The following is a 19854-nucleotide window of genomic DNA, read 5'->3' as shown; positions in this document are numbered from 1 at the left end:
CTGTGTAAAAAACTTGCCTCGTACATCTCCTCTGAACCTTGCCCCTCGCACCTTAAACCTATGCCCCCTAGTAATTGATCCCTCTACCCTGGGGAAAAAGTCTCTGACTATCCACTCTGTCTATGCCCCTCATAATTTTGTAGATCTCTATCAGGCCGCCCCTCAACCTCCTTCGTTCCAGTGAGAACAAACCAAGTTTATTCAACCTCTCCTCATAGCTAATGCCCTCCATACCAGGCAACATCCTGGTAAATCTCTTCTGCACCCTCTCCAAAGCCTCCACATCCTTCTGGTAGTGTGGCGACCAGAATTGAATACTATATTCCAAGTGCGGTCTAACTAAGGTTCAATACTCTCTGACTGTCAATACTCTTGAGGGTTCTTCCATTCACTGTATATTCCCTACCTGTATTAGACCTTCCAAGATACATTACCTGGCTAGTGGGGTAATAGTGCGTCAATAATTTGGAAGATAATAGTTGCCACTTCATTCTGCGAATTCTTCCACTTGCGGCCCTCTTCACAACTATTTCTGGTTCTTCAAAAAGTGGGTGCAAGGGCGCCAGCAAGGTAGTCAAGTTCGGGATGAACTTTCCTTAATAATTGATGAGGTCTAGGAATGACCTCAGCTCTGTCGTGTTCTCAGTTGTCAGGGCTCACTAGATAGCCCGGACATTTTCCTCCACTGGATGCAACGCGTCCTTATCGACATGGTATCCCAGGTATGTAAACACTTTCACCTGGAAGACGCACTTGCCTTCTTCAGGCAGACGCCCATATCTGGAAATCATCGGAGGACCCTCTTCTAGGTTGCCCAGGTATTCCGTCTTGGTTGCTCCTGTACTGAGAGCACCATCCAGCCAGCTCCACGTATAGAAGGCCTTGGAGAATGTTTTCCATTACTTGCTGGAAAATCGCACACGCTGACAACACCCCGAATGGAAGCTGGGTGTACTCAACCAACCCCCTGTGGGTATTGGTGGTGCCATATTTTCTAGATGCCCATGTCGAACTCCAACTGAAGGTATGTGTGACTCATGTCCAGCTGCGTGAATGAGTGACACCCAGCCAGCTCCACGTATAGTTCTTACGCGTGGCATGGGGTACCTGGCCAAGCGGGGGCCTGTTGACTGTCATCTTGTAATCGCCACACAGGGGAACCAAGTTGTCTGGCTTTGGCACTGGATTCACTGGTGCTGCCCACTCTGCAAACTGGACCAGGTGTATGATCCTTAAGTTCTCCAACTGGCTCAGTTCATCATCCACTTTTGTAAGCAGGGTGTCTGGAACCAGACGTGCCTTAAAGGATTTGGGTTGGGCCTCCGGGTCAACGTAAATTATAGCTGTGGCCCCCTGTATCTTTCCCAGGCTTCCTTTCTGAGGACTTTGTACAAAACACCAGTATCCATCTGGAAGATTTGTTGCCAGCCCAGGCAGAATCTTTGTAACCTGTCTAGGCCTGGAAGGCTGGGTCAAGGTCTTTGCATGGACAATTGAAACGAAATAAAATGATAATCGCTTATTGTCACGAGTAGGCTTCAATGAAGTTACTATGAAAAGCCCCTAGTCGCCACATTCCGGCGCCTGTCCGGGGAGGCTGGTACGGGAAGGTTGATAGCCCGATCGACTGTTGTCCATGCATAACCAGGATCACCGTGGTCTCAATGATGTTTAATGGTTCCGCAGTGCATTTTGCCAGCTGGGCCTTGGTATCCTTCAAACCCAGGTGCTGAGTTCCCAAATGGAGCTGAAAGATGTTTGTTGTCCGATAATTGAAACAGCAGCCGCCGTATCAATTATCATGTCCAAGGGGTGACTATTAACTTGGAGCATTGTTCTTTTTGGGGCTACTTTGGGGGCCGTGATGTGGTTTAACTGCATATGGTCATCTTCCTTGGGTGGGGAAATATGAAAAGCCCTGGCTGAGGGTCCTTGTGTCATCTGACCAGGGCGGCACATTCGCTGTTGATTCCACTTGCTTGGGTTCCCGCACCACTGTTGTGGGAACGCCTCATTGTCACCTGGGGAGATGTCCAGTTGGGCCGTGGTTGCCCTTGGTCAGCAGGTCTGACCACAAGGTATTTTATTGGTGACTGAGTCACGTCAGTCCGATCCTTTGGAGCTGTTGGTCGTCGGAATGGGGGTTGGCCAATGCTATGTTCACCATAATCCATGGAACCCTGGAGCTCCTGGACCCCTTTTTCCACTTTCTCATGGGAGTGTAACAGTACTATGGCACTTTTCAGATCCTAGGCCGGTTCCACTAACACCTTGCTTTGAGTCACCATATTGTTAATGCCACACACCAAACAATCTCTCAACATCTCAGGGAGGGAAGAGCTGAAGTTGCAATGTTGAGCTAATTGCGAAGGTGCTTCAGAAATTCCATAACTGATTCCTCAGGGGTTTGTCCCACCAGTATATCCACATTATTATTGATGGTTCAGGGTTGTAATGATTTGCAACAAGTTCTATGAGTTTGCCAAAGGTTCTTGCTTCCTGGGCCATCAGATTGGTGAGGCTCTTTATTGCGCTGAAAGTTGTGGCTCGCAAGGGGTCAGGAGTATTACATTTTGCTAGTCGTCTCCAACAATACCATTTGCCTGGAACAAATACCACATCCATTTGGTATAATGCACTTGAGTTAAAACTGGAGTTGGCAAAATTGAGCCATTTTCGAAAACCGCACATACCGCACAATTTTTCAGGCCCGTTTGCTACGCATGAAAATCCAATAAAGCATTTTCAAACTCAGGGTCACAACCCCCAGGTGGATCATGGTCAGGTGTCAGGAGCATCATGGAGCGATCATTTGTGGCGTTCCCAATCACGGGAAGAAGTGCCCAACAGTCATGACCTGCTTTTAAAAATGCTGGCTGTCCAGCACATGTGTGTCCCCTCAGCCGGATGTAACAGTGCACAGGCACGGAGCCCAGATCGATCATCCCGCCAAAAGTGGTGACAGAGAGCAGGTCACATGCCTGGTACACTGACGTCATGTGCTCTGGGCGCAGAATTATTGAGAAGAGCTTCCTCCGTTTTATAGCTGCCAGCAAGCAAGCAACAGGACTGCATGAAGGACTGAAGATGGAGCGTTTTGGATTGAGGAAGAGAAGGCCAGGGACACAAACAGGCCAGGGTCATAGAGCTGAATCTGCTGGAGAGCGCTTCACAGGAGAGTCCACAGCAGGAAAAAGCAGTTCTGGTGTGAGCTCCAAGACCTCTGATGAACTACCCAAAAAGAAATGTAACATTGAAAGACAAAGCAAGTGAGATCATGAGAATCAAGCGGGCTCATCTGTTGCATATTCTCCCCTTGGCTGCGTCGGTCTCATCCCACAACCCAAAGATGTGCAGGTTGGTGCATTTGGCCCTTACTTGGAAAAAAATAATAATTTTGTACTCTAAATTAAAAAAAAACAGTTGTGATGACCATGCTGGGCTGCCGACATGCCTGGAGGCCCTGGGATTGAGGGCCAGGTTCACTGCCAATGGGCATTGAGAGGAGGAAAGCCCTCACCACTGGGGGGAGGGGGCTTTCCCTTGTGTGTCGTAGGGGAGGAGGGGGGGAAGAGTGCTCTGCTGATACCTCTGTAGTGGGGGGGGAGTCACCCAGAGGTTTGTGGCGGGGGGTCCATTAGGTGGGGGAGAGGGAATTCAGTTATCTATTAGAGCGTCCTTTAAAGATGGCTCCCTGATCTCTCTGTAGCTGGGCTTGCCGGCTCTATTAAGCCCCGAAGCACCACAGTGATGCCGCAGAACCAGCTCACTGATTGTTTTCTGGCCAAGCATCAGAAGATCAGTGTGCCCGGAGCAAAACATGTCGGCTTTCAGTCAGAACCTGCCGCTTTGCCATTTTGTTTGGAAATTCTGCCCAAAACCTGTGTGTGCCCTTACAGGTAAAAAATCACTCTGTGAGGCTGGAACACTGAATATATTCAATGCTGAGCTGGACCAATTTATGATCTGCAAGGAAACCAAGGGTTATGAAGGGCTAGCATGAAAGTGGAGCTGATGCCACAGTCAAATCAGTCATGATCTTATTGAATGGTCGAGCAGGGTTGATGGGCCAAATGGCCTCATCCTGCTTCTCTTTCTGATGACCCTGTGTACACAGAATCAAGAATGTCTCCATGGTTCAAAGCACCGTCGTAATTTTACTTAACAATAATCAGCAATAGACGGACAAAATATTATTTTGGCAGTTGTAATGTGACAGTAAGCCAGTACATATTTTGAAAGCTGCCAAAAGACATTCATTAGTTACATGTGAATACATATGAGTGATGGATAAATAATGCATGATACTCTTATTGTACATTTCTTTCTGACAGGATTGTTATGCTTCAATGAAAGTTTTATTTCTGTATACAGAAAGAGCATATCGCTCAGGCAATATAAGAAAGAATGTCGTGTCTCCTGTCAAAAGTATTAATAAAAATGTTCTGGACTTGTGCACAAATAAGATGACACTGATCTAAAAGAGACAGTACTGAATTCAAGTAGCTTCTGAGTCTTTTGTCATGGTTGTCAAGGTGATGACCTGATGCGACAACATGCATTTAATTGTGTGCTTGAGGAGAAAGGCACAGATACATTGACAACAGCACCTCAGAATAGAAAAACTAAATCTCAAACATGATTACGTTCAGAAGCTGAATTCTGAATAATAATTCTTTATGTCAGATTTGGTGGAAACTTCAAACTTGAAAGTACTGAATAAAATATTTGGACCAATTTGGAAAAGATTAATGCCTTGATCGCACATTGCTTTGTCCATTGCTTTAATAGAAATGGAAACATTCATTCATTTTCAGGGAACAAAATCATTCCTAAGTATAGAATACAATAATCCCGAATTTGCAGTCAGCAGCAGAGCTGGTGTGAGACACTGAACTCAAAGAAAGCTGACAAAGAGCTCTAGCAATCATCATCACAGAATCACGGAATATTATAACACAGAAGAGGCCTTTCGGTCCATCAAGTTTGCACCGACGGCACAGGTTTTTATCTTACCTGGCAGCACGGTAGCACAGTGATTAGCACAGTTGCTTCACAGCTCCAGGGTCCCAGGTTCGGTTCCTGGCTTGGGTCACTGTCTGTGCAGAGTCTGCATGTTCTCCTCGTGTGTGCGTGGGTTTCCTCTGGGTGTTCCGGTTTCCTCCCACAGTCCAAAGATGTGCAGGTTATGTGGATTGGCCATGATAAATTGCCCTTAGTGTCCAAACAAAAAAAGGTTAGGTGGGGTTACTGGGTTACGGGCATAGGGTAGCGGTGTGGGCCTAAGTGGCTTGCCCTTTCCAAGAGCTGGTGCAGACTCGATGGGCTGAATGGCCTCCTTCTGCACTGTAATTTCTATGTTCTATGAATTTCAATATGGCACTAACCACAGGGAGTCTCCAGGGTCCATCAACAAGTTGGATAAGAAGCCATCGCATTGAAGAATTATCACCGCTAGGCATGAACGAAATAAAAGCACAGTAGTTTTTTATAGCTTTTCAAAAGTTAGAAAGATTACTTTGTCTGAGCAGTTTCTGCTAGCTCGGCATCTCCTAGAAACTTTAATCAATTTGCAAACAGCAAAATAAAAATTCTGACATACATATGAGACTAAGAAAGAAGCTGAAATATCATAAACAAACTTTCTTCAAATTATTATTTTTATTATTTGGAAAATCTGATTCTGTTTTTAAATCATTGTGTAATTTGACATTCCACACCTATAAAATAGTTTCTGGGGCCAGAGAGGTTGTTTAGAGCTAATTATGACTATGAGTGACATCCAATGAGTGAAATCTCATTGAGTTCCATCCGCAAAGCCTTCGACTGTGCATTGTATGGAGGAGCAGGGAATCAGTGACAGATTTCTGTGCTTTCCTATGTTTAACTGCGCATGTGCAGATACCAAGGGCAACATTTTACAGGGAGTGACTGGGTGATATCGATGAATCGCAATTGGAAGTGGGCGTATTGTCAACTCTCCTCCAGTCCCATCGTCCTGCAAGTATTTAACAGTCATTGGATTAATGAGGGAGAAGACTGAGAACCGGGCAATCAAATGGCAGGAAGCTTTCTGGTCCGAGCACCACCAGCAATAGCAGGCACTGCTGGGAGTACAGCAGTCCCTGATGGGGATCATTTCTGGAACTGTATGGAATGGCATGTTGTAGGAATATGGATGAGTGTAGTGATATATAGATTTAAGACCGTAATATGCAAGAGCAGAAGCGAGCCAGTCGGCCCATTGAGTCTTCTCCGGTACTCAATGGACCCAGCTCGAGTATTGTGTGCACCTATACCAATGGTGTCGTTCTGCACAACCATGGGCTACGGTGGGCAGTCAGTTGGGTGCACAGCTGCCCTGCCTGACATGCCCCCTCCTCCCCGGCCAGCCATGCCAGTGGCAGGACCGCCAGCCCACGATCATGGCTCTAGGAACAATTCCTACCTCCCTTCTCTACCTCAGCAGCCACTGTGCCTGTTTCCCGATGTTTGAAACCACAAGTGAACCTCACCGTCGGTAATTCCTCCTTGCTGAGGATCACAGGAGTCCCAAAAAATACCGGGATGGAGCTGTTAAAACGGTGTTTTCTATACGTGTGGCGTAGAATGCATTCATATCATCGTCGAGGCACTGGAATATAGCATTCAGTCGGGTGCCCTGCACCCGCCTCAATTTTCAGCTGATGCACAATTCTCTGCCCAATTGTGCCTCATGATTCCAGCTTCACTGGTGGACAATTCTGCCCCTCTTTGACTACAATACTTTTTTTTAAATAACTGTTTTATTGAGGATTTTTTGGTTTTACAACAACAAAATAACAATATACATAAGTCTATAAGCATAGTGCAAAAAGCCTGCTTCCTCCCTCACAGGTCCCACATTTATTAACCCCCCTACTCTAAACTAAACTTCTGCTGACGCTTAATTTTCTGCAAAGAAGTCGACAAACGGTTGCCACCTCTGGGCTAACCCTTATAGTGAGCCTCTCAAGGCGAACTTGATCTTCTCCAAACAGAGAGAGTTAACCATGTCAGATAGCCAGGTCTCTGACTTTGGGGGTTTGAGTCCCTCCATGCTAATAGTATCCATCTCCGGGTTACCAGGGAAGCAAAGGCCAGAACGTCTGCCTCTTTCTCCTCCTGGATTCCCGGATCTTCCGACACCCCGAAAATCACCACCTCCAGACTCGGTGCCACCCTTGTTTTTAACACCATGGACATGACATCTGCAAACCCCTGCCAGAATCCCCTGAGATTTGGGCATGTCCAAAACATGTGGACATGGTTTGCTGGCCCCCCAGTACACCTTGCACACCTATCTTCGACACAAAAGAAACTGCTCATCCGGGCCACTGTCATGTGAGCCCGGTGAATTGTCATGATAGGCAAACATGCAACCAATGAACACTCAGAATAGGACACAACCAATGGGCATTCAGGACACTCAGAGGTGGCATCACCACAAGGGGCCATGACATAAACACTATAAAAGGGATGAGGCACTCACACCCTACCTCTTTCCACAGACAGACATCTAGAGAGTTAGACAGGATTGATCAGCAGCATCACACGCCAGCACGTGGCTTAGAGCAAACTGGTAGAGTTAGACTGAGTTACTACAGTTAGATTAGCAGAGAGTCGAACTAATTCGAGAACTGTGTTAATAGTTCAATAAACATGTTCAACTCATTTCAGAGTCTGGAGCATCCTTTAGTTAAGACTGCATCAAGTAGCAGCCTGTGTTATCCGAAGCAGCATAACACAACATGATACCAGGAGTGACTGTTCAATCTATTTAATTCAACTCAGCAAGATCCGTGACAACCAGCTACTGAATACAGGCACAATGGACAAGATTCAGGCTCCTGATCAGCTCAGGACCACCGGCAATCTTAGTGCCGACTGACGATTATTCAAGCAGAAATTTCAACTATACGTGGAAGCATCCGACCTCAATGGCACGACCGATGCGCGGAAGATAGCTCTTCTAGTCACCACTGCAGGTGACCATGCGATAGAGATCTTCAATTACTTTCACTTTTCCGAAAGGCAGGGCAAACGAAGTACCAAACCATCCTGGACACATTCGACAGCCACTGTGAGGTGGACACCAACAAAATCTTCGAGCGCTAAATTTTCAAGCAGAGGATGCAAGGTAAAGACGAATCCTTCAACTCCTATCTAACTAACTTTAGACTGCTAGCGCAATCCTGCAACTTCGGTGATATCACTGACTCCATGATCAGAGACCAAATTGTTTATGGAGTCTACTCTGATCCTCTGCGAGAGCAATTATTGAAAATTAAGCACATGACCCTGCCAGGTGCGATTGAAAAGTGTACTTGTGAATGCGCACTCTAAAAATCACTATTCACAGTATAAAATGGCAGAAAGTGAAAAACAAGCCTCCCACAAGGTGGAGAGTGTTCAGGCCATCTCCCGAATGCAGCGCCTCCAATTGATGAAAGTGGCCATTTTGCGCGCTCTTCCTGGGGCCCGAAGCATGCGCAATGCGATCGGGAAGACAAAGTGGCCAAAAACCGCACTTCACAGGTGCTGACGTCCGAGAACCGCACTGTGCATGCTCAACGACGCACTGAGCATATTGACGCCGACGTCATGACTTGTGCGAACTGCAGCACCACCCATTTTAAAAAAAACTGTCCTGCAAGAGGCAAACGCTGTTTAAACTGTGGGAAACCAAACCACTATGTAGCCCTGTGCAGATCTGCACCACCAGTGAGGAGCCAGCGCTCCCAATTCTGACAGCGGCGCATCAGAAGTGTGCAACACTGAATGCATGACTCTGATCCAGGCAATGCGACGGATCCAGATGAGGAATACCTGGACAACACTTACTGAGTGGGCATTATTACAAAGTGCGAATATGCCACACCGGACACATCGCGAGTCCAATCAATCCTGGCCGTGAATTCCGAGGACGAATGGCATGCGCGATGAAGGTCAACCACTACCCCATCCAGTTTAAACTGGGCACAGGTGCCTTCCCCAACCTGATTTTGAAGCTGGACTTCAAGAGAATCAAGAAGCCCCTCACAATCCTTCCAGCTGCCTGCAAACTGGACCACAATGGAAACGCAATCAAGGCATTGGGTTCCTGCCATTTGCAGGTGTCCAGCCGACGCACACAAGCAAGCTTACACTTTGAGATTGTTAAACCAGACAGGGCTAGGTCCCTGCTAGGTGCGCATGCCTGCAAGCAATTGAACCTCATTCAAAAGATCTACACCAAGACGATGTCCCATTCGGATCTTCAGATCAGCATTGCAATATATTAACCCAGTACCCTGATGTATTTAGAGGGATGGGCACGCTGCTGTGCAAGTACAAGATTCTACTGCGGCCAGTGGTCCACGCACCACGACAAGTCCCTGCTCCACTGATAGAGCGCCAGAAGGCAGAGCTCACGAGTCTACAACAAAAAGGCATCATCTCCAAGGTCACTGAACCAACCGACTGGGTCAGCTCGATGGTGTGCGTAAGGAAGCCTTCAGGGGACCTACTCATCTGCATTGACCCCAAGGATCTAAACAAAAACATTATGCGGGAACATTACCCTATCCCGAAGAGGGAAGAAATCACGAGTGAGATGGCACACCCGCGCTTCTTCACAAAATTGGACGCATCCCAAGGATTCTGGCAAATCCAACTTGAAGAATCCAGCAGAAGGCCCTGCACCTTCAACATGCCTTTTGGCAGGTTCTGCGACAACCGAATGCCATATGGCATCATCTCGGCATCAGAGATTTTCCATTGCATCATAGAACAGATGATGGAGCGCAAAGAAGGGATTCCGTGTCTACGCTGACGATATCATAATCTGATCCACAACCCCTGAAGAACATGTGTCGCGACTCAAGAAAGTATTCCAACACATACATGAACATAGCCTCAAGCTAAACAGGTCCAAGAGCTGTTTTGGGACATTCACGCTGAAGTTCCTGGGCGATCAGATTTTGCGACATGGTGTGCACCCAGACAAGGACAAAATTAAAGCCATCAAGGCAATGAAAGTCCCCAAGGACAAGAAGGCAGCACTGCGCTTATTGGGAATGGTCAATTTCCTTGGCAAGTTCATCCTGAATTTGGCCACACACACCACGACTCGGCGCAACCTCGTGAAAAAATCAACCGCCTTTGAGTGGAAGGCGGAGCACTGAACAGAGTGGCTGGAGCTGTAAGCCAAGCTCACCACTGCACCCGTCCTTGTATTCTTTGACCCAGACCGAGAGACCAAGGTATCCACAGATGCGAGTCAGAATGGCATTGGGGCGGTGTTGCTTCAAAGAGACGACACGTCATCCTGGGTACTAGTAGCATACGTGTCATGGGTAATGACACCCACCGAGACCAGATATGTACAAATTGAGAAGGAGTGTTTAGGTCTTCTCACCGGCATCCTCAAATTTTATGAATATGTCTACGGCTTTCCAACATTTACTGTTGATCTGGATTATAGGCCTCTGGTTCACATCATCCAAAAGGACCTGAATGACATGACGTTTCGTTTGCAGAGAATTCTGCTCAAACTCCGGAGGTGTGATTTTAATTTGGTGTACACGCCTGGCAAGGAGCTAATCATCGCTGATGCATTGTCCCACTCCGTTAGCGTATCCAGTGAACCACTGGAGATCATCCAGAACATTGAACTGCAGGTACAACTGTGTGCAAGCACTCTCCCGGCAACTGATGAGAAGATCGTTCTCATCCGAGAAGAGATGGTCAAAGACCCCCTGTTGCAGAGAGTCATCCACAACCTCAGCAATGGCTGGCAGAAAGGGCAATGCCCTTAATTCTACAATGTCAAGGACGACCTGATGCTGATCAACGGCATCTTTCTCAAGTTGGACAGGATAGTCATCCCGCTATGTGTTTAGAGCATGGTGCTGCAGCAGATTCATGAGGGACGCCTGGGCGTCGAAAAGTGCAGACGCAGGGCCCGGCAAGCTGTCTACAGGACATCATGGACATGGTCCTGAACTGCGAAACCTGTCAGAGGTTCCAACCAGCGCAGAGCAAGGAGACGCTCCAACCACATGACCTAGAGACCTCACCGTGGTCCAAGGTTGATATTGACCTATTCCACGCGAATGGTCGCAACTATATCTTAATCATCAATTACTTTTCGAACTATCCTGAGGCACAGAAGCTGCCAGACCTCACCTCACGCATCGTCATCAAATTGTGTAAAGAGACATTCTCATGCCATGTCATCCCAAACACCGTCATGAGTGACAAAGGCCCGTGCTTCCACAGTCGAGAACGGTCCATGTTTGCCAAGAGCTACAATTTCAGGCATGTCACCTCCAGTCCGCACTATCCACAGTCCAATGGCAAAGTCGATAAAGGGGTGCACATCGTTAAGCAGTTCATCCGCAAGGCCTCGGACTCTGCTTCCGACATACACCTTGCACTACTTGCATACCGGGCGACTCACTTGTCCACTGGCATGTTGCCAGCTCAATTGCTGATGAACAGGCACCTGCGGACGACGCTTCCAGCCATACACCTGTCCAACCTTGATCACCTCCCAGATGCAGCAGCTTCGCGACGGCTAGAAGCAAGACTTTGGCACTCATGCCACGGATCTGGACATGCTATCCCCGGCAGACATGATCAGGCTCAAGATACCGGATGGTGGGTGGTCTGCTCCAGCTGTCGTTGTTCGACAGGCCGCGCCCAGATCCTATGTCATACGTATGGCTGATGGCTCCATTGTGCGAAGGAATCGAAGGCCACTACGAAAAGTTGCTCGCCCACAACCACTTTCCCCTCCATTTCCACATGTCAAATTGCCACCTCAAGACACCTCGAAGCCACCAGTCGTGGCTCCCACTCGCCTGTCAAGACACTGTCATCCCCTCCACCACCTCTCTGGCGGTTGACGAGAATCAGACACAAGCCTCAGAGACTGGAATTATGAGCATTTGTTTTGTTTGTTCTGTTCTGTATTCCTCAGTCAGTCACATTAGACAGACACATTCATGTGTATATACATCTACAAAAAAAAAGAAAACAAAAAGGGGGAGATGCCACAATATACAAACATGCAACCAATGAACACTCAGAATAGGACACAACCAATGGGCAGTCAGGACACTCAGAGGTGGCATTACCACAAGGGGCCATGACATAAACACTATAAAAGGGATGAGGCACTCACACCCTGCCTCTTTCCACAGACAGATATCTAGAGAGTTAGACAGGGTTGATCAGGAGCGTCACACCCCAGCACATGGCTTTGAGCAAGCTGGTTCAGTTAGACTGAGTTACTACAGTTAGATTAGCAGAGAGTCAGACTCATTTGAGAACTGTGTTAATAGTTCAATAAACACGTTGAACTCATTTCAGAGTCTGGAACATCCTTTAGTTAAGACTGCATCAAGTAGCAGCCTGTGTTATCCGAAGCACCATAATACAACATGAACGACTTTGAACTGTATCAGGCTGAGCCTGGCGCATGTTGTGGACACGTTGACGCTATTCAACGCCTCCGCCCAGAGACCGTCCTCTATCTCTCCTCCTAACTCGTCCTCCCACTTGCGCTTCAGCTCCTCAGTCTGCGTGTCCTCTGACCCCATGAGCTCCTTATAGATGTCAGAGACTTCCTTTCTCCCATCCACACTATGGAAACTACCTTATCCAGAATCTCCCTTGGTGGTAGGAGTGGGAAGGTTGCGATCTGTCTACATAGGAAGTCTCACACCTGCAGGTACCTAAATTAGTTTCCCCTCGCCTATCCAAATTTCTCCTCCAGCTCCCTCAAGCTAGGAAAGCTCCCTTCTATAAATATATCCGCTAATCTCTCACTCCCTGCTTCCTGCCATCTCCGAAATCCCTCGTCCATCCTTCCTGGGGCAAACCGGTGGTTATTGCTGATTGGAGACCAGACTGATGCTCCCTCTTCTCCCACATGTTTCCTCCATTGTCCCACAGACTCTCAGGGCTGCCACCACCACGGGGCTGGTGGAGTACCGTGCCACCTGGAATGGCAGAGGTGCCGCTATCAACTCTCCCAAAATGGTGCCCTTACATGAGGTCGCCTCCATACGTTCCCATATCGACCCTCCCCCCACCACCCACTTCCTGATCATGGCTATATTCGCCGCCCAATAGTAGTTACTGAAGTTTGGCAGCACTAGCCCGTCCTCTCCCAGGCTTCGCTGAATCATCCCCTTTTTTACTCGCGGGGTCTTGCCCACCCATACAAAGCCCGTGATAACTTTGTTAATCCGTTTAAAAAAGGTCCGTGGAATAAAGATGGGGAGATACTGCAACACAAACAGGAATCTCGGAAAGACCGTCATATTCATCGTCTGGACCCTCCCAGCTAGTGACAACGGGAACGCAAACAGCTCACTTTTCCCCATGTTATTTTGTACCCCGTAAACCGGCTAAATTCCCCCAGAGTCCTCAAGATTTCTTCCATCCCCTCTGCTGGGTCCAATACATACAGGAGCAGGTCACCTGCGTAAAGCGAGACTCCGTGTTCCAGTCCCTCCCGGACCAACCCCTTCCAGTTCCTTGAGGCACTCAGCGCAATTGCCAGCGTCTCTATAGCGAGCGCGAACAACAATGGGGAGAGGGGACACCCCTGTCTCGTCCTCCGATGTAGCCTAAAATAGTCCAATGTCATCCTATTCATCCGTCGCTGGCCACAGGAGCCTGATACAGCAACCTGATCCAGTCAATAAAGCCCCGCCCAAATCTGAATCGTCCCAGTACCTCCCACAGATATTCCCATGCTACTCGTCCAAAGCCTTCTCTGCGTCCATTGTGACCACCATCTCCACCTCCCTCCCTTCCTGGGGCATCATGATCGCATTTAGCAACCTTCTTTCATTGGACACCAACTGCCTACCCTTAACAAACCCCGCCTGGTCCTCCCAATCACCTCCGGAACACAGTCTTCAATCCCAGAGGACAAAATTTTGACCAACAGTTTGGCGTCACATTCAATCGGGATATCGGCCTGTAAGACCCACATAGCTCCGGATCCTTATTCCGCTTCAGGATCAGCGAGAGCCTGGCCTGTGGCATAATCGCGGAAGCACCCCCTCTCTCCCTTGCCTCATTGAATGTTCTCATCAACAGTGGCCCCAATATAGAACATAGAACATAGAACAGTACAGCACGGAACAGGCCCTTTGGCCCTCGATGTTGTGCCGTGCAATGATCACCCTACTCAAACCCACGTATCCACCCTATACCCGTAACCCAACAATCCCCCCATTAACCTTACACTACGGGCAATTTAGCATGGCCAATCCACCTAACCCGCACATCTTTGGACTGTGGGAGGAAACCGGAGCACCCGGAGGAAACCCACGCACACACGGGGAGGACATGCAGATTCCACACAGACAGTGACCCAGCCGGGAATCGAACCTGGGACCCTGGAGCTGTGAAGCATTTATGCTAACCACCATGCTACCGTGCTGCCCCTATCCCAGATAATTTTTTATAGAACTCCGCTGGGTACCCATCCGGCCCCGGGGCTTTAACCGACTGCAAGGCCTTCAGCCCCTCTGCTATCTCTTCAAACCCAATCCGGGCCCCAGTCCTTCTACCAGCTCCCTGTCCACCTTCTAGAAATTCAGACCCCCTAGGAAGTGCCTCATCCCATCTGGTTCCGGTGGGGGTTTTCGACCCATATAGCCTACTATAAATCTCCTTAAATGCTTTATTATGGTCTCCAACCAGGTTCCCGTCTCCATCCTTTACTTTCCCTATCTCCCTGGCTGCCTCCCTCTTTGTAGCATTCTGCTGGCCTTCTCTCCATGCTCATATGTTCCCCCCTCACCTTTCTCAGCTGCTCCACCGCCCTCGCTGTGGTTAGCAAGCCAAACTCCGCCTGTAGCCTCCGCCGTTCCCTTAACTACTCTGCCTCTGGGGTCTCCACATACCTTCTGTCGACCTGTAGTTTCTCCTTTACCAGTCGGACTGTCTCTGTCCTGTCTACCTTCTCCCTGTGGGCCCGTATTGAGATCAGCTCCCCTCTAACCACCGCCTTCAATGCCTCCCAGACCACCACTGCCGAAATTTCTCCGATGTAATTGACCTCCAGGTAGTTCTGGATACATTTCCTCAACTGCCCGCACACCTCTTCGTCAGCTAAAAGCCCCACGTCTAACCTCCAGTGCGGGCGCTGATTACTGACTTCACTAACCTGGAGGTCAACCCAGTGTGGGGCATGGCCTGAGATTGTGATCGCCGAGTACCCCGTGTCCACCACGTCCATCAGACGAGCCCTGCTCAGAATAAAGAAATTGATCCGGGAGTACACTTTGTGCACATGTGAGTAAAAGGAGAACTCCTTTACTCTTGGATGCCCAAGTCTGCATGGGTCCACCCCCTCCATCAACTCTTTTAGCTCCTTAGCCATTGCTGGCACCCTGAGTTTTTGAGCTTGACCAGTCTAACCCAGGGTCAATAACTATATTGAAGTCCCCTCCCATGACCAGGTTATGTGAATCCAGGTTCCAGTATCTTCCCCAGCATCCTCTTTATAAACTCCACATTGTCCCGGTTTGGCACGTATACATTTACTAGTACCACCTGCACCCTCTCCAATTTACCACTGACCATAATGTACTGGCCTCCTCCATCCAAAACTATTCTTCCCGCCTCAAACACCACTCGCTGCGTGTTGATCAGCCTTCGATTCCAGTCCCGAGTGAAAAACCTGTCCGACCCAACCTTTCCTGAACCTAATCTGGTCAGCTACTCTCAAGTGCATCTCCTGCAGCATTACCATGCCCGCCTTCAGTCGTCTCAAATGCGTGAACACGCGTGTCCTCTTGATTGGCTCATTGAGCCCTCTTAAATTCCAGGTGATCAGTCTAGTTGGAGGGCTCATCGACCCCCCCCCTCTCGCCGAACAGCCATCCCCCCTCTTTGGCCAGTCGCCAGCCTGTGCCCCACGCCTCCACCGACCCGCCACCAGGCAGCTTCTGCCCCCGACCTCCTCACTGTCCCTCAGCAAAAGTCCCTCCCTCGTCAGCAGAACATTTTCCCCCCTCTTCCCCCACTACGCTTCCGTAAGCTAGCCCGCCCAGCTAGCTTGGTGGTCCTTGCCCCTGGTGCCAGACAATCTCCCACCTATTATTCCCTCCCTACTCTCCCCCACGCTCATACATACATATTCAAATGAAAAACAATCCCAGCACAATTGTCCGACAGAGATAAAAAAAAACAAGTTGAACACAACAAAAAAAAAGATCAAGCAAAAGATTCAGCATCTCCATTCCCCAACAGTGCAAATGCAAATTTTACCTCACTCAGCTCTGCAGCTGGCCCCAGATCCATACAGCAGGCATAACAAATAACATCCGAAAAAGCAAGAAACAAGAAACTTTTTTTGAAAAACATAAACACTACAGCAAAATTCAGAGTTCAAAGTTCTCAGTCCGACACCAGTCCTTTCCTTTTCGCGAAACCAGTGCTTCCTCAGGCAACTTGAAATAGAAATGTTGCTCCTTATGTGTGACCCAGAGGCGGGCCAGATACAACAGCCTGAACTTCACCTTTTTTTTGAAAAGGGGCGACCTGATCTGGTTAAACCCCGCTCTTCTCCTGGCCACCTCCGCACACAGGTCTTGATAGATCCACAGGATACTGTTGTCCCATTTGCAGCTCTGTGTCTACTTGGCCCACTGTAAAACGCGGTCCTTATCCAGATATATGTGGAATCTCACCACAATTGCCCTCGGGGGGTCTCCCATTTGCGGCTTCCTCGCAAGCCCTCTGTGAGCCCTGTCCACCTACAAGGGTCGGGAGAATGCCCCATCCTCCAGGAGCTTCTCGAATATGGCCGCTATGTATGCCCCAGCATCCGCTCCTTCGGATCCCTCTGGGACCCCAACGATCCTCAAGCTCTGCCAGTAGGACCTGTTCTCTAGGTCCTCCACCTTCTCCAGGAGCCTTTTCTGCTGGTATCTCAGCATCCCCACCTCCAACTCCACCGCTGTTTGATGTTCCTCCTGGTCAGCCACTTTCTGGATCCCTGGATCTTGGGCATCCGATCTAAGTTCCAGCAGCACAGTTGCCTCTTTAATCGGGTCCAAGCAGTCCCGCTTCTGCTTGGCGAAGCCCTCCTGGTTAACTTGCATCAACTGCTCCATAGACCGCTGGGTCGACAAGCCAGAGGTCCGGTCCTCCGCCATGCTTCCTCCCAGTGCTGCTTCAGCCCAAGCCTTCTCTGTCCTTCTGTTTCTGTCTTTCTGAGCATTTCTAGTCCTCCTCTCCATGCACTGATGTGGGAATTCAGTTCACAATTGCCTCTGTCATCAGTTTCTCAAATAAAGTCCGGTAAAAAATCGGGGGAAAAGGTCCAAAAGTCCGACCCAAGCGGGAGCCACCAAATGTGTGACTTACTCCTTCATAGCTGCCACCGGAAGTCCCCCTTTGACTGCAATTCTTGACCAATTCCATCTCTCTTCGGGAATTTTTACACAGCACATTGTTAACAATGGGCCTTGCCTTGCTTCCTATTTTTATCACTTTTACAAGTCATCATGTCATGTTAGGTCAGGCCCACTGATTTTCGGTACCCCCTTTGCCATGTGTCTCAGCAGCAGGTGGTGGCCTGCCGATGGTCGGCAGTGAGATCTTCTGGTCCCACCACGGTCAATGGAATTTTCCACTGAATACACAGCCTGTCACCGGGAAACCCGCAATGGGGGAATCCATTGGTGAGACCGGAAGTTGCCGCTGGCGAGACTTTTTAAGAATGCCAGCCGCCCTATGCATGCGCATCCCATCAGGCAGATCCGGCAGTGCGTAGGCCCAAAATCTGAGGCCCTCCTCCTCCTTTATCTTCTTCCATTGGCCATTTCGCTGCCCTTCCCCAGCAGCCCGTCCCATCCCCGGACCGTCCTGGACCTGCTCCACTCTCAGAGCCGCAGCCTTGCTGACCGCCCATGCATATTCCTCCATAACCTGGAGAGCAGCCCAGAGTCCAGTGGGGAAGACTGCCTCCTCCTGACGTCAGCGCACTGTTTCAGTACCAATTTCTTTTTAAAAGGACGCCGGATGCAACCGGCAGTTAAATACAAACAATCTAGTCTTCCCACCAAAAGAGGTGGCAGAGAGCACTGACGCCATGCACTCTGTACGTCTGCACTTTTGGTGCAAAATCAGAGGAGAGAGTCCTCCATTTTGTAGCTGCCAGCAAACAAGGCAACAGGACTGTGAAAAACTGAAGATGGATTATTTTTGTAATAAGGAAGAGTGGGCCAGAGACACAAACAGTTCAGGATATCACAACTGAATCTGCTGGAGAGAGCTGCTCAGGAGAGTCTATGGCAGGACAAAGCAGTGCTGTTGTGAGCTATTTATAGAGCTCCAGGATCTCTGGTTAACGACCAATTAATAATAAACTGAAATCGGGAACAAAGCAGTATGAAGTTGATTTCTTGAAGTATGGCTTTATTAATCGTGCCAATGAAAATCAAGATGCAAAGACCATGTATGTCATATGCAGGGAAGTGCTGACAAATGAAAGTTTAAAACCCTCAAAACTGCTAGCTCAGCATCTTCCTATTCACTAATTAGAACTTCATTAAGGAACATTTCTTAAACAGATCAGCGGCTGGATTCTCCGTATCCCGACGCCTAATCGTGATCGGCGAAGCGATGCCAGAATCGGGGCCGGCGGCGGTTTGACCCTGTTCTGCCATGCTCTGTCCCCTCCAAACTGGCGTCATTGTGACGCGCACCGTGCGCCATTACAACGCCGTTGGCGCAACATTGACCCACTTGCTATGCTCAACCTCTGATGGGCCGAATTCCTGACGGCGCAGGCCACTTGTGGTCCTCTACCTTCTATCAGTTCCTGAATGCTTGTTTGCATTCCAGCCTTGCATGGTAGCTACCTCCAGTTCAACTGTAGGAAAACCAATGATTTTTGGCCACAGCCACAAACTATGGTCCTTATCCACTGCAGCCTTCATGTTTGCTTTTTTTCACCTCCAGCTCAATATTCCAACATTCTCCTTGACAACCTTTCATCCTTCACAAAATCCATCTGTCCGAAGTCCTGCTGCACATAGACTGTTCCACACTGATGATAGAATTTTCTCAGTCTCCTAATCCTGGTTCATTAGATGGGGCTTTTTTAATTGGATGCCTCCGGGATGATCACAATCAATATACTGGCACAACCACTTCCAGTTTCCTGACTCGGAATTGAGGCCGATGTTGAATCATAACCCAAACACCAAAGCTTTATCCTACCTCTCATTCGCTCACCACCCATTTACTCACTGAAATATTTTGGCTCTCAACTCTCAATAAACTGAATTTAAAATGAATTGCAGCTTCAAATCTACCTCAGTAATCACTTCCTGTGTTATACCAACCCCACCCTTTCCACCCCACGTACATTCTGTTCCTCTGATTCTGGACTTTCGTATATCCTCACCTCAATTGACAAAATGTTCAACTGCCTCTGTTCTATGATCAGGAAAACTGTCCATGAACCTTTACAACCCTCCCACCAGGATGTTGTCCATGGTGTGCTGTTCCCAACAGTTTCTCACACCATTACAAGTAAAATTTAATGTCCCAGTGGCGAGCACTGGAAACAAGTTCAATTCGACTTAGAGAAGCTTTTCCTTGCTGAGACCCGCTATCGGCTGATGATACTGCAGCTGCTACAGGGCAGTAAAAGAACCTCCTGTTCGAACAGAGAGGTTGCGATTCTCCTGAAAGATTTGTAGTGAGCGGGTACTGCCGCGAGCTTCCCGGCACTTTGCCCAGCGAGGCCGGTAATGTTATTCGACGGCAATTGGTCCTCTTAACAAGGCCCCACAGGCTTCTCACCACAGA

This window comes from Scyliorhinus canicula, chromosome 2, assembly GCF_902713615.1.
Source record: "Scyliorhinus canicula chromosome 2, sScyCan1.1, whole genome shotgun sequence".
In the NCBI taxonomy this organism is placed as follows: Eukaryota; Metazoa; Chordata; class Chondrichthyes; order Carcharhiniformes; family Scyliorhinidae; genus Scyliorhinus; species Scyliorhinus canicula.
The sequence above is the reverse complement of the archived record's forward strand: the minus strand, read 5'-3'. Positions refer to the sequence as shown.